Raw genomic sequence first — 13,766 nt, 5'->3', positions numbered from 1 at the left:
ACGGTTTTTACACTCTAAAACTCCCTTATATACCGTGGTAGTTATTCGTTGATATCTTAACAAATGACCTATACTTACTCACTTTACATTGTCGAAATTTTCTAGGCAGACAAGTGCTGTGAATGTAACTTGTCTTTTCTGTGCTGCTTCCATTATGAGACACAACGTTAGAGCTGCCTCTATGACGCCTCTAGCTGTCATAAAGTCAAACTGATCGTCACCCAAGAGATCGTCAGTTTTCTTTCCTATTCTCCTGTGCAGTATCCTTTTCATCAATTTTATGCGCGAGATGTTAATCTGAGTGTGTAATAGTTATCACATTTACATGCCTTGATTTCAATGCAAAATATAAAACATCATATATTAGAAAAAGTATATAAAAATTAGTAAAGAATTATGTAAAATAGTCCAAAAATACACTAGCCCGACTGCAACATTGCAATATAACACACTGTAAAATGTAATTCGTTTCTTTTACTGCAATGCTGCATGGTTTATATACTCCACGCACGCACGTATATTGAAACATAAGAAAATATCGTCAAATTATAAAGTACCCTTTACAAATATGAACTGTAAATACTTTTGAGAACGAAGCAGTTCATGGAAGTAAGAGCTATTCAACAGGAAAAATTATACTAGCTCCTTAACAATGTAATAAAGTGAGGGAACAATATTCCAGCAAATGTATCTTTCTGCAAGTATTCACTTGACCTGTGCTTAGTCTGTCAATAACAACAATTTATTTTCCCGCGAGTGCCGAGTTGGGAAACCAAGAGTGGCGTGTAATATGCCCAGAAATTATACAGTACCAGGTGCCTTAACCCTTGAACACTAGAGGGGGTAAAACGTTACAGCGCTACTAAACCATTGTAAAGTTTACTACTCCAAATTTTAATTAAGAAAGAAAGTTATGGTTTATGGATTATGCTTTAGTTAATCACCATCATTAGATCTCCAATGGTATCTTACATTCCAAATTAATTACAAAATTTTCTGGTTTCTACCCTACTACCCTACTACAATCGTATATTTTAAGAGGATTTAGTAATCCTGGGTTAATATTCCGATCCATTTCCATTAAAATTGTCCATTCCGTTTTTGTTTGGCACTATGAAAATCACCGTATGGCAATAATTTCTTCATTCTGCTGGGAAGGGCCTTTTATATCTGTCTTGTTATCGCTGTAAAGACTAAAATGTCTTTCCCTTACTATAGTTTTCAGTACCGGGCAGCACAAACACAAGCAGGTTTCGACTTGTTAGTCGTAGGTAGCATCTTGAAATCATCTCATGACTATCTGCTACGAAGTCGAAACGAAACCGATGAGAAAATATACTACATTTACATCTGTATTCCGCAAAGAGTAGAGACGATTCCGAGGCGATAACTGAAACTGTAAGTCACCTGCCTACAATGCAATTTTGTATAAGTCAATAAACTAACAATAATTCATCAATAAATAACATAAAGCTTACTGTTCTTAAATGTTAGGTAATAATAGCAATACAACTGTTCATTAGCATAATGCCTCGGGCATGGATGAATGTGATGTCCTTAGGTTAGTTAGGTTTAAGTAGTTCTAAGTTCTATGGGACTGATGACCTCAGAAGTTAAGTCCCATAGTGCTCAGAGCCATTTGAACCATTTTCATTAGCATAAAATGAAGTCAGTTTCAGAAACTAAAAAGGTGTAACTTACAACTACGGCTCTTGTAAGAAATTATATCACGGACAGATGTCGTAGCCACAGCCCATGGGTTGTTGGCAGAACTGATCTTCCGAGCCGTGATCCAGCACACAGTTGTAATCCGGCATCTAGTTTGACCAAATTGTATTACAAGAATTGAATTCCAGTAGCTGCCATGTAATATTTATTTGCTTGCGTTCAAAAAGGGTTCAAATGGCTCTGAGCACTTTGGGACTTAACATCAGAGGTCATCAGTCCCCTAGACTTAGAACTAGTTAAATCTAACTAAGCTAAGAACATCACACACATCCATGCCCGAGGCAGGATTCGAACCTGCCACCGCAGCAGCAGCGCGGTTCCGGACTGAAGCGCCTAGAACCGCTCGGCCACAACGGCCGGCTTTGCTTGTGTCTAGATGTTTCTGCACATCAAGCTTGCCTGTTTCGGCTTACAACCCCAGTTTCGTGTGCACTTTAGGGTGTTGTGAATAGTGAATTTCATTTACATCTTACTTATGATCAAGAACGCTTTTTTATTCATTAGCTTTCTACTTACATCTATGTGGGGTTGACGATCATATGGCAACCAGGGGCCAACTGTGGGCTTTGTGTTGTTAAATATTGTTACTATAATCACGTAGATGCTATAACAAGAAATTTTGTGATAATAATTGCGTAACACTTATTAGATAGTTGGTGTCCTTGGCTGCTACATGTACACAGCTTTTTTATCTTTGGGAGAGAAGGATAGTGTGTCTGGTGAGTAGATATGATACGGTTATATTTCTTGTGTCTGTGTTGATATCGTATATTGATCCTTTCTCGTGGTCGAAAATTTCAATAAAATTTTCTAAATGAGGCTTGTGATTCAGATAAGATTTTTCATTGAGTAAGTCACTCGGGAAATTTTTCGTATGAGTGTACACCTTCAACTCTTCGAAAATATTCATCGTACGCCCTTAGGGTACACTGCCGGAAAAAAAAGTATAGTTGGAAAGACGACGTCAATTTTGATCCGATGACAGTATATGACACTTTGGGGATAGTAGATGTACTCATAGTGGTTACAACGCCGTGCGCGAACAGATAGCGTAGTGATGTAGCTACTAGATTGGCATCTGTGTCTACCTCTTAAATGGGAAATGCTCACAGCCAGAAGAGTCGGTGTAGTGCAGACGTGTGAAGCAAGGTGGTAACCATGCCACGGAGGCGCACTCGTGCTTCTTTCAGTCAGGTGGGCGAGTTAGAAAGGGGTCAAATTGTGGCCTTTCGAGTGGTGCGGAGATCCTTTCGGAGAATGGCCACACAAGTTGGATGCGCTTTGTCAGTTGTGCTTCGATGCTGGTATCAGAAAATTCTAACATCTGTAGAAGAGGTTTTCGACGTCCACACAGCACAGACGCCCGCCAGGGTTGTCATATTGTAAAGTCAGCAGTGGCAGATCGTACAGCAAACACAGAACATATTATAAGAGGGCTTGTGAGCCCAAATATTTCAACACAAACTGTTATAAACCGCTTGTTGTCACTGGGACTACGGGCAAGCACACTTGGAGCCCGTATCCCACTTTGACCACATCACCAACGTGCACTGCTAGATTGGCGCCGTCGGAGAATCACTGGAAGATGGAACGGCGCGAAGTGGTCTTCAGCGATGAAAGCAGATTCTGTCTACAAGCAAGTGATAATCGTTTACGCGTACAATGTAGGTGCGGTGAGCACTGTATGGTGCACTGCATTCCTGCAGACACACTGGTCCCAACACAGGCCTCGTTTGGGGTGCAATAAGCTACAATACTCGTTCACCTTTATTGTTTGTGGAGGGGTCGCTAACCAGCGCTCGGTACGTGTAAAACGCTGTTAGGCCCGTTCTCTTGCCGTTCTTGCAGCAGGAAGGTGATGTGTTGTACCACGGAGATAATGAATTCCACAGACCGCCTAAGAAACCCAACGCTCTCTGCAAGACATGAAACACTGGCCAGAACAATCTCCAGACTACGTCTCCAATCGAGCACATGAGGTATATAATGAGATGAGAAGCGACTCGTGCGACTCATGAACAAATAACTCTTACAGAACTACGTGAACAGGTCGAGCAGTCCTGCCATAAAATATCTCAGGTCAGGATTCGCTATCTGTACGATCTACTGGGTTCCGCAGTCAACAGCTGCATTGCCGCCCATGGAAACAACACCACGTACTGATATGGGCTTTTCAGCATGATCGATAACTGGTACATCAGAACTGCTTGTGCTGTTTACCTGTAAATGTAATCACTCCATGAACTCCTTACGCACTGTTATAAATCTTGAATGAACTGGAAACATCTAGAAGGGTGTACTAATTTTCTTTACGGCAGTGTATTCTGAGTAAAGTATGTACGATGTTTTCGGTGTGTTCTGATATGGGGTCTTCATTTTCGTGAAGTAAGAGTGATTTCAGGTGTGCCGCAGGGGATTGTCATAGGACCGTTGCTATTCACAATATACATAAATGAACTTGTGGATAACATCGGAAGTTCTCTGTGGCATTTTGCGGATGATGCTGTAGTATATCGAGAGGTTGTAACAATGCAAAATTGTACTGAAATGCAGGAGGATCTGCAACGAATTGACGCAAGGTGCAGGGAATGGCAAATGAATCTCAATGTAGACAAGTGTAATGTGCTGCGAATACATAGAAAGAAAGATCCTTTATCATTTAGCTACAATATAGCAGGCAGAAACTGGAAGCAGTTAATTCCATAAATTATCTGGGAGTAGGCATTAGGAGTGATTTAAAATGGAATAACCGTATAAAATTAATCGTCGGTAAAGCAGATGCCAGACTGAGTTTCATTGGAAGAATCCTAAGGAAATGCAGTCCGAAAACAAAAGGAATAGGTTACAGTACACTTGTTCGCCCACTGCTTGAATACTGCTCACCGGTGTGGGATCCGCACCAGACAGGGTTGATAGAAGAGATAGAGAAGATCCAACGGAGAACAGCGCGCTTCGTTACAGGATCATTTAGTAATCGCGAGAGCGTTATGGAGATAGATAAGCTCCAGTGGAGATCTCTGCAAGAGACGCTCAGTAGCTCGGTACGGGTTTTTGTTGAAGTTTCGAGAACATACCTTCACCGAGGAGTCAAGCAGTATACTGCTCCCTCTTACGTATATAAGAGACCATGAGCATAAAATCAGAGAGATTAGAGCCCACACTGAGGCATACCGGCAATCTTTCTTTCCACGAACAATACGAGACTGGAATAGAGGGGAGAACCGATAGAGGTATTCAAGGTACCCTCCACCACACACCGTCAGGTGGCTTGCGGAGTATGGATGTAGATGTAGATGTAGATGTAGATGCAGGTAAAACGTTGACTGACTGCCTTCACCAGCTCGTATGTTCTGTGAATCTATGTTAATTTTTCTTCCCATTTATCCGATGTAGAATTTCGTACAGTTTTCACAACAAATTTTCTAGATCCCTCTTTTAATTACATAGCCAGTGGTTCATAGGAAGTGTATCATGGACACTATAGTATTCATAACTTGAGAGGCGTGTACTGCTGTCCACTGCAGGCTGCTAGGCAGGCCGGCACGGTTACCGGGAGTGCCTGGACGCCGTGCACTCCGATGTGAGGCGGTCGGCCGAGACCCTTTATCCGCTCGGGATGGCTTCCGCGGAGCATAACGCGGTGACGTAGCGGTATGCCTCGGCCCGTGACGTGGCCTCCTCGAGCGCGGCACGTGGGGAACGCCGTCCCGCCGCCAGAAGAGGCCGCTAATTGCATTCCGTGCGGCCGGCGGCGAGTTCGGCGCTGGCCCCTTGCGCGCCGCGCCGCCGTCTTCGGGATTTGCGGGCGCGTCCGGCGGCGGCAGATCGCGTTCCGGCGTTTAGCAAACACGGGGGCTCCGCGCCGGCCGGCGGGCCGTGATGGATGCGGCGGCGGCACAGCAGCGCGCGGTCGCGTGCCCTGCCTCGCCGGGCCTCCGCGGCGCGATAAAACTACTCCGCACGAAATTCACACCGACAGCACCATTTGTTACGGCGCCACGGGCGGGGGCAGCCACCACCTCCTCGCACAAAGTAGTTAACGAACTTTCCTTCCCCAGAACCCTCGTAGAGTCCAGAAGCATCTGACTGAAACAAACGAGGATTTTAAAAAGAAACTGCAGTGTTGCAGCTTTGTCATTACTGGTCGCGTCAGTTGTGAAAAGGGTAAACAGCTTACAGAAATGTTTTGTACAGCACTAAATGCAGTATATCTTCAAGACTTACTCCTGCCTAATACTGTTAGGTACGATGTTACTTCTAGACGCCATAAGCGAATGAGTTACTCCAACGGACATCGTGAATTCGTATTACGGTGTAGGTCGTATGCGTTGTTGTTTGTGGTTTTTTGAATCGATATCCGTTACTACGGTCCAGAGACAATTCAGGACTAAATGCTGCAAGCCAGCAACTCAAAGACAAACTTTTATTATTTGGTACAATCAAATGTTTCAAATAGCTCTGAGCACTATAGGACTGAACATCTGAGATCATCAGTCCCTTAGAACTTAGAACTACTTAAAACTAACTAACCTAAGGACATCACACACATCCATGGCCGAGGCAGGATTCGAACCTGCGACCGTAGCGGTCGTGCGGTTCCAGAGTGAAGCGCCTGGAACCTCTCGGCCACAACGTCCTGCTTTGGTACAATCGTTTCACCAAAACTGGTTGCTTGTGACACAGGACGCCGGGTCAGCGTCGGCCTGCTGTCTGCTACATAGTAATAGAACAAGTCTTACATTTATAATCCGGGTAAATCAAGGAGAAGTAGCAGCTTAGAATTTAATATGCCTAATGTTACATTGCGGAAACGCCTTTTAGTCAAACCCCACAAACTGGAACTGTTGCATGCTTTACGAGAAACGAGCTCAGTTTTCTGTAGAAATGTTTAACAAACTGCAGACTGAAGATGATTTTCTTACTAAAATTTTGTTCAGTGACGAAGCGGTCTTCTATATCTGCGATAAAGTGAATCGGCATAATGTTCAGATACGGAGTGAACAGAAACCACGTCACGTAATCGATCATGTACGGCACTCGCCTGAGGTAAATATTTTTGTACTGTAATCCTGAGGTAAATATTTTTGTACTGTAATCTGTAACAATTTTCATTGTACTTTTTTGGCGAGTCATCTTCAATCAGCATATCGTACCTTGACATGTTCCAATAGAATTTATTTTCCAGTAGGATGGCGCGCCACCACATTATCATCGTGAAGTTGTCCTGTACCTTCATGGGAATGTGCCGACTTGGATTGGACGTGATGGAACAATATTCTGGCCACCACGATCATCTGATTTAACCCCAATTGACTTCCGTGTATGGGATTACGTTGAAGGCAGAGTGTTTGTCCCTTCGTTACCGGGAAACATCGTCGCGCTGCGACAGCTGATGACACTAGCAGCTTCCACCATACATCAAGACTTGCTTCACAGGATCTGGCAGGAAACTGATCACGGGTGCGACATTTGTTGCAAAAGGCACCTCAATTGAACATTTGTAAGTAAAGATTAGAATGCTGTATCAAATATTTCTGTAAGTTATTTACCTTTTTCACAATGAAAGGTTACTTTTGTACAACTAACTTCCAAACACCTTGTTGAGCGTCATTTCATTTGGCCGCGTACGCTGGAGTTATTACACAGACAAGGGGCCTCTAGGAGGTCCACGTAGAAATAACCGTCAGCCCGAAGGCGACGCGACCCTCCTCTAGACATGGGATTATTCGAGATGCAATGGGAATGTTCGTTCTGTCTCATCCTTGAGCTTCCGTGGAATCGCTGTAGATGTACATGTTGCATACGCGGCCGTGGCCGGAATCTAGGCGATATGCTTAGCGCGAGAGAAATTAAGCAAGATATTGCTTCACAGATACACTCAGAAACATATATTGGCAGACTTCGATTAATCCTCGGCACCATGACACTGTTAAGGAACAGTTTCCAAAATAGTACCACTTTTATTTATAATATTCTAAACAGTAAGGTAATACAAAACTATTTAAACAATGCCACTCTCAATAATTGTATGGTGCTTTCCTTAGTATCTGATTTAAAGACTGGAATTTTTTAGAAGAATACGCATACTATACCTAATTACGAAAAGATGTGGAAGTTGTGCAAATTAGGACTCTGGTTTCCTAATTTGTACCAGTGGGTGCATAAATTGTACCGCTATTACAAACTATGTCCCTGACTTTAAGGATATGGGATAGTATAAGAAAACCTTCCGTATTTTATTTCTTACATTCCTATTTGCAGGCACTGCAGAAGAATTTCTCACTCCTTTTTACACTCCTACACCCTTACATGAATCTACATTATTTTTAGTTTCTTCCGTTTAGTCTTCTTCGCACAACTCGTTTTGACATTCCTCTGTTTGGAATGAGTGACTGTGGTGGCTTTCCATCCGAGTGTCCAAAACACATCCTTTTGAAGGGTGCTGCAGTTTTAGATTTCCTCTGTGCTTCGGTTAGCTTTCTTTGTCCAGCCCATGGGCTTTCTTTGTCCAGGCCTTCTGCTTGGAACTTTCATCATCGCCCTCGGATTCGGCGATATTTCTTGCAAGAGCTACAACTCCACTTTCTCGATGTGGGAGCTCGAGTCGGCACTGACTGAGACTTCTGACACTGCACCCGGTCACGACCAGACCCGATACTGCATGCTTCGACATCTGCCAGCGGCGTCAAAGGAAATCCTCCTCGGAAGTTTTAATCTAATATGGCAGACAAGTGTCTTGCCCAGATCGTGGAGGGAGGCAATTCTAATCTCTCTCCTCAAACCAGGAAAGGACCGCACATGACCCAGTTGTTATCGGAGTACCGCCTTGACGAGCTGTGTAGGAAAGACCCTGGTACGGATGGTTAACCATCGTCTGATCTGGCTTTTAGAGACCAGGCAACTGCTAACCCGCTCTCAGTGTGGATTCCGAAAGTTTCGGTCCACGGTCGAGAACCTGACCCTCCTACAAGCCGCTATTCAGCAGGCTTTCCTCCGTCAGTATCACTGTATCGGCATATTCTTTGATATCAGTAAGGCGCACGATACTACTTGGAGACACAGTATTCTCGCACAACTGCATCAGTGGGGCTTTCGTGGCCACCTCGCCATCTTCATTCGGCCTTACCTGTCTCAGCGGTTTTTTCGAACCCGAGTCGGTCACACACTGTCTGATCGATTTGAGCAGGAGAATGGTGTCCCCTGGGTCAGTGTTTTAAGTGTTACCCACTTTGCCATAGCCATCAGAAGTATAACATCTACGGTAAGGAGTCCAGTACACTGCTCCTTATTTGTGGACGACTTCGCTGTTTTCTGTTCCTCCTCCAGTGTTGCAACGGTGAACCGTCAGTTGCAACTTACAGTTCGGCGGTTAGTAGAGTGGGCTGCAAAGACGGGTTTTCAGTTTTCTGCTGATAAGTGTGTGTTCATTTTAATCCTTCTCGTCGTCCTTTTAATTTGCCTGCCTTTCATATAGGCGACACTATCCTACATTTTAGAGACACAGTGCGGTTTCTGGGCCTCATTTTTGGCTCCACATTGCCATGGTTGCCACACTTGCGAGAGTTGAGAGCCAGAACCCTGAAGGCGCTGAACATCCTCAAGTGCCTTAGCCACAGGTCTTGGGCCGACCGGGGTGACCGAGCGGTTCTAGGAGCTACAGTATGGAACCGCGCGACCGCTTGATGCAGAATTTTCTGCGATCTTGCGGGCACTGGAGCAGATGAGATGCTCTTCCCGTCCTAAATTTCTTGTCTGTTCCGATTCACTAAGTGCCCTTCACTTACTGCAACGTTTGTATCCAGCAGATAAAATAGTCCAGAACATCTAGGATGCACTCCTCCAACTACAACGGTTGGAGAAGGAGGTGGTTTGCTGCTGAGTTCCAGGGCACGTCGGCATTGCTGGGAACGAAAGGGCAGATCTCGCAGACAAGGAGGCAAGTCTCGATCCGCAAGAATTTCAGTGTGCAATCCCCCTGCACTCATTCACCTCGCTATTGAGCTCACGAGTCATGCGTCGGTAGGAGGATGAGTGGTTGGAAATGACTGCCAATAAACTCCGTTTAGTCAAGCCCACAACGCGAGTGTGGTGTACGTCTTTCCAGCCCCGTAGGCGGGATGAGGTTCTCCTCACTCGTCTTTGGATCGGCCACAGTCCTATGACGCATGGATACCTGCTCCGGTGAGAGGACCCTCCAATGTGTGGTACTTGTGGCGTCCAGGACACTGTGCGCCACGTTTTACCAGACTGCGTTTTATTTTCTGACCAGCGGGCCGCGGCTGGCTTGCCGGTGGATATGTCATCTCTTTTAGGAAATACTCAAACGAATATGGTTAAAGTTTTAAAGTTCTGTGACTTGTTCAATGTTTTCACCCAGATTTTAGGGAGAGAGTCTTAATTTGTTCACAGGATGACTGGCAAGCCCATATTTTACGTAAGTGGCCAGCCAGTGACTATTTCCTGTGGCATTCTCGACGCTCCTTTCTCGTTTTCCTTACGTTTTATTTTCTTATACAGCATTTAGCATCTTTTCCCGCTTTCTTTGAGTGTATGCGTCCATTTTACTAAATTTCTCCACATTCGTTTCTTTTAGTGTGCGTCAGGTCGCTGATGACCTCGACGTTGAGCGCCCGTAGGCCCAAACATACTCGACGTTGAGCGCCCGTAGGCCCCAACACACACACACACACACACATGATATTTCTTCCATGAACTTCTTCAGCCCACTTCTGGCTTGCCATAGCTTTTTCTGCATTGAAATTATGGGGTAATCCATTTCTTACCGCATAGTCGAATGCAAGTTTTCTTATGCCCGACATGCTTAAACTAAATATCACTTCTTCAAATATAAGAAATTATTTCAGTTCGGTTTCAACTTCATTGGAAAATATTTTACTGCGCCAAAAAAACGTTTACATCCCCATTTGCACTTTTTATTTATTTCCAGCATGCATCTTAATTGTTGGGTTAGGCACATTTTATATGCTTAGTGTCGGATAGTACATGATGTACGCATTTTGTAGTACTAGTACACACTGTCACCTAAATCACAGTAACTAATAGCCACGCTTTGACTCGATAGACAGTGTTAAATATCTCACTATCCCTATGTCTACATCTACATCTACATGAATACTCCGGAAGTGACAATTAAGTGCTTGGCAGACGGTTTTAGAATCACCTTCTGACTATTTATCCACCGTTCCACTCTAATAGCGCGTGGGAAAAATGAACACTTAAATCTTTCCGCATGCACTCTGATGTCTCGTATTTTATTACGATTATCATTTCTCCTTACGTAGAGTGGCTACAGTAAGATATTTTCCCTTTCAGAGAAGAAAGTTGTGAATGAAATTTCGTGAAAAGATTTCGTCACAACGAAAAACGCTTTTATTTTAAACATTGCCGTCCCAACTCGCTTATCATACCTGTGACACGCTCTCCTCTATTTCGAAATAATACAGAACGAGCGGTCCGTCTTTTGACTTTTCCGATGTCCTCTGTCTAAACTATCTGGAAAGAATCCCGTACAGTCCAGCGATACTCTAGCAAGAGGACGGACAGGCGCAGTGTAGGCAGTCTCCTTAGTAGGTGTGTCGCATCTTGTAAGTGTACTGTCAATAAAACAGTCTTTGGTTTACTTTACCCCGCATTATTATCTATGTGGTGGTTCCAATTTATATTTTCAGTTAAGCCACTATCAAATGTGTTGTAGCAATAAAATCATTTTCAAATGTGTCTCAGATCCGACCGTCATACTAGGTGTCAGTTATTATACCGTAAGGTTTGTAGTAACATGCACCGATAATCTCTCTGTAAACAACGCAGGACGACAATTTAAAGCCAAAAAGCAGGACTCACACACTATCACTTCACTTTAAATTTTTATGGAACAAAACGGAATTTACTATCTTTCATTGGTTCATTAAACAATATTTCCGGTTAGCTAATGGCTACACGGTCTGCTATGCAGCCTCTTCGTAACGATTTCGTATCGTCGACTCCAGTAGTCTACCCGAATTCCATCCCCGGACAGAAGAGCTTGACTGATCTCTGAGAATCACTCACTCACGACTTTATACACTCAGCAATCTGGAAACGTCACCTTCTCCCCGCAGATCCCACTACTCCACCTCTACACTCGTAAAATTGCCCACATACATCTTAATTTCGCTAGTTTCAGTCTGCCCCACGAAATCGTCTCAACATTTAGGTCTCCAAGATAGTCAGCCTCCAGAGAAGAATTCAGATATTTCATCTAGCCACTAACTGCGCAGACTAATAGCACTCTTCAACAACGATTTGTTTTTTGTCAAGGCTACTCAAAGTTTACTTGTAAGTTGCGCTGGAAACAATTGCTGTCAAAGTGGTATCTCTTGCGTTTAAGCCAGCATAATAGAAAACGCCCGCAAGTCATTCACCTTATAGACAGAATGAGCGATCACCAGCAGGCTGAGGTATGTCCGCACTACCAAATACTGGAAACCAGCCCTGGAGCCCGCAACAGCCAAGTGGATGAGAACCGCCCCCCCCCCCCCCACCCCTTCTCCCACCCACTGCCCTAGGCGCAGCCTTGAAATGATAAATTATATTACGCCATGAATGATGTATTACATTATGCCCTCGTAATACATTGACATTTTCAACATGTCAGATTACTTACACCAGAATGATTCTTTCATTCATTGGGAAGCTGCGTCTTCTACAGTCCTCAATGGTCTGTCTTCCATCATCCAGACACTACAGCCAGTTTTGAGGAGAGAGCTCATGCTTACCCGTTCCCATAGAATTTTCCTCAGTGTCGACGGCAGTCCCTAAAGTCCGTTTCTTCTGAATAAAGGATCGCCAGTGGGTAAACTCTGAGGCTGGATAATTTCAACCTAAATTATTACACACTGATCAGCCAGAGCATTGTGACCACCGACCTACTATCGATATAAAAACTTCCAGGCAATAGCAGAGTCACCTGGTGAGGAATGACTGCTAGTTAGACACACGAACGGTGTATGTAGTGTGAGTTAACGTGCTGCCGGTATGTAGAAGGGGGATGACCGATGGCAGATTGTGACAGCCTGGAGGCTCGACGCTGGAATTTCTGAACTGCACCGACGTGTTCGAGGGGTGCTGTGATGAGTGTCTTTACACTTGGCGAAATAAGAGTACGTCGTAGGCTGGGCACACAGTTAAAACAAAATGGCTCTGAGCACTATGGGACTTAACTGCTGTGGTCATCAGTCCCCTAGAACTTAGAACTACTTAAACCTAACTAACCAAAGAACATCACACACATCCATGCCCGAGGCAGGATTCGAACCTGCGACCGTAGCAGTCGCGCGGTTCCGGATTGAGCGCCTAGAACCGCTAGACCACCGCTGCCGGCACAGTTAAAACAGGACGACGGTGAACTGTGGCAGAGTACAAGTGTGCCTGAATACACGATGCACCAAACACTGCTAACGATGGGCCTCCGTAGCCGACGGCCCATCTATTTGCCAATGTTAACACCACGATATCGGTAACTACGATTGAAATAGGCACGTGACCATCGGCACTGGACGTTGGTGCAGTGTTAAAGCGGTGCATGGTCGGATGAATCCTGATACCTTGTACATCATGCCGATGCGAGGACGCGAATCCGGTCTTCCAGGCGAACAGCTCTTTGACGCCTATACCGCAGGACGGAGATGAACTCCAGTATGGTTTGGGGAACATTCACATGGCATCCAGTGGAGCTCATGCAAGGCACCACGACGTCAAAATATCGTACGCTAGTTGCAGACCATCATGACGATGATGTCTCCCGACGGCAGTGGCATTTTTCACCAAGGTAGTGCGCCATGTCACAAGGCCAGGAGTCTGATGGAGTAGTTCGAGGGACACAGTGGCGAGTTCCAATTGATGTGCTGTCCACACGACTCACCAGATCTGAAACCGATCGAACAGATCTGGGATTAACGTGGTGCCAAAGCTCATCGCAACCCTCTACTGAATTTATGGGAGTTAGGTGACTTGTGTGTGCAGATGTGGTGCCATCTCCC

The sequence above is a fragment of the Schistocerca piceifrons genome, chromosome 4 (genome assembly GCF_021461385.2).
Source record: "Schistocerca piceifrons isolate TAMUIC-IGC-003096 chromosome 4, iqSchPice1.1, whole genome shotgun sequence".
NCBI lineage: Eukaryota > Metazoa > Arthropoda > Insecta > Orthoptera > Acrididae > Schistocerca > Schistocerca piceifrons.
This window is presented reverse-complemented; position numbering follows the sequence as displayed.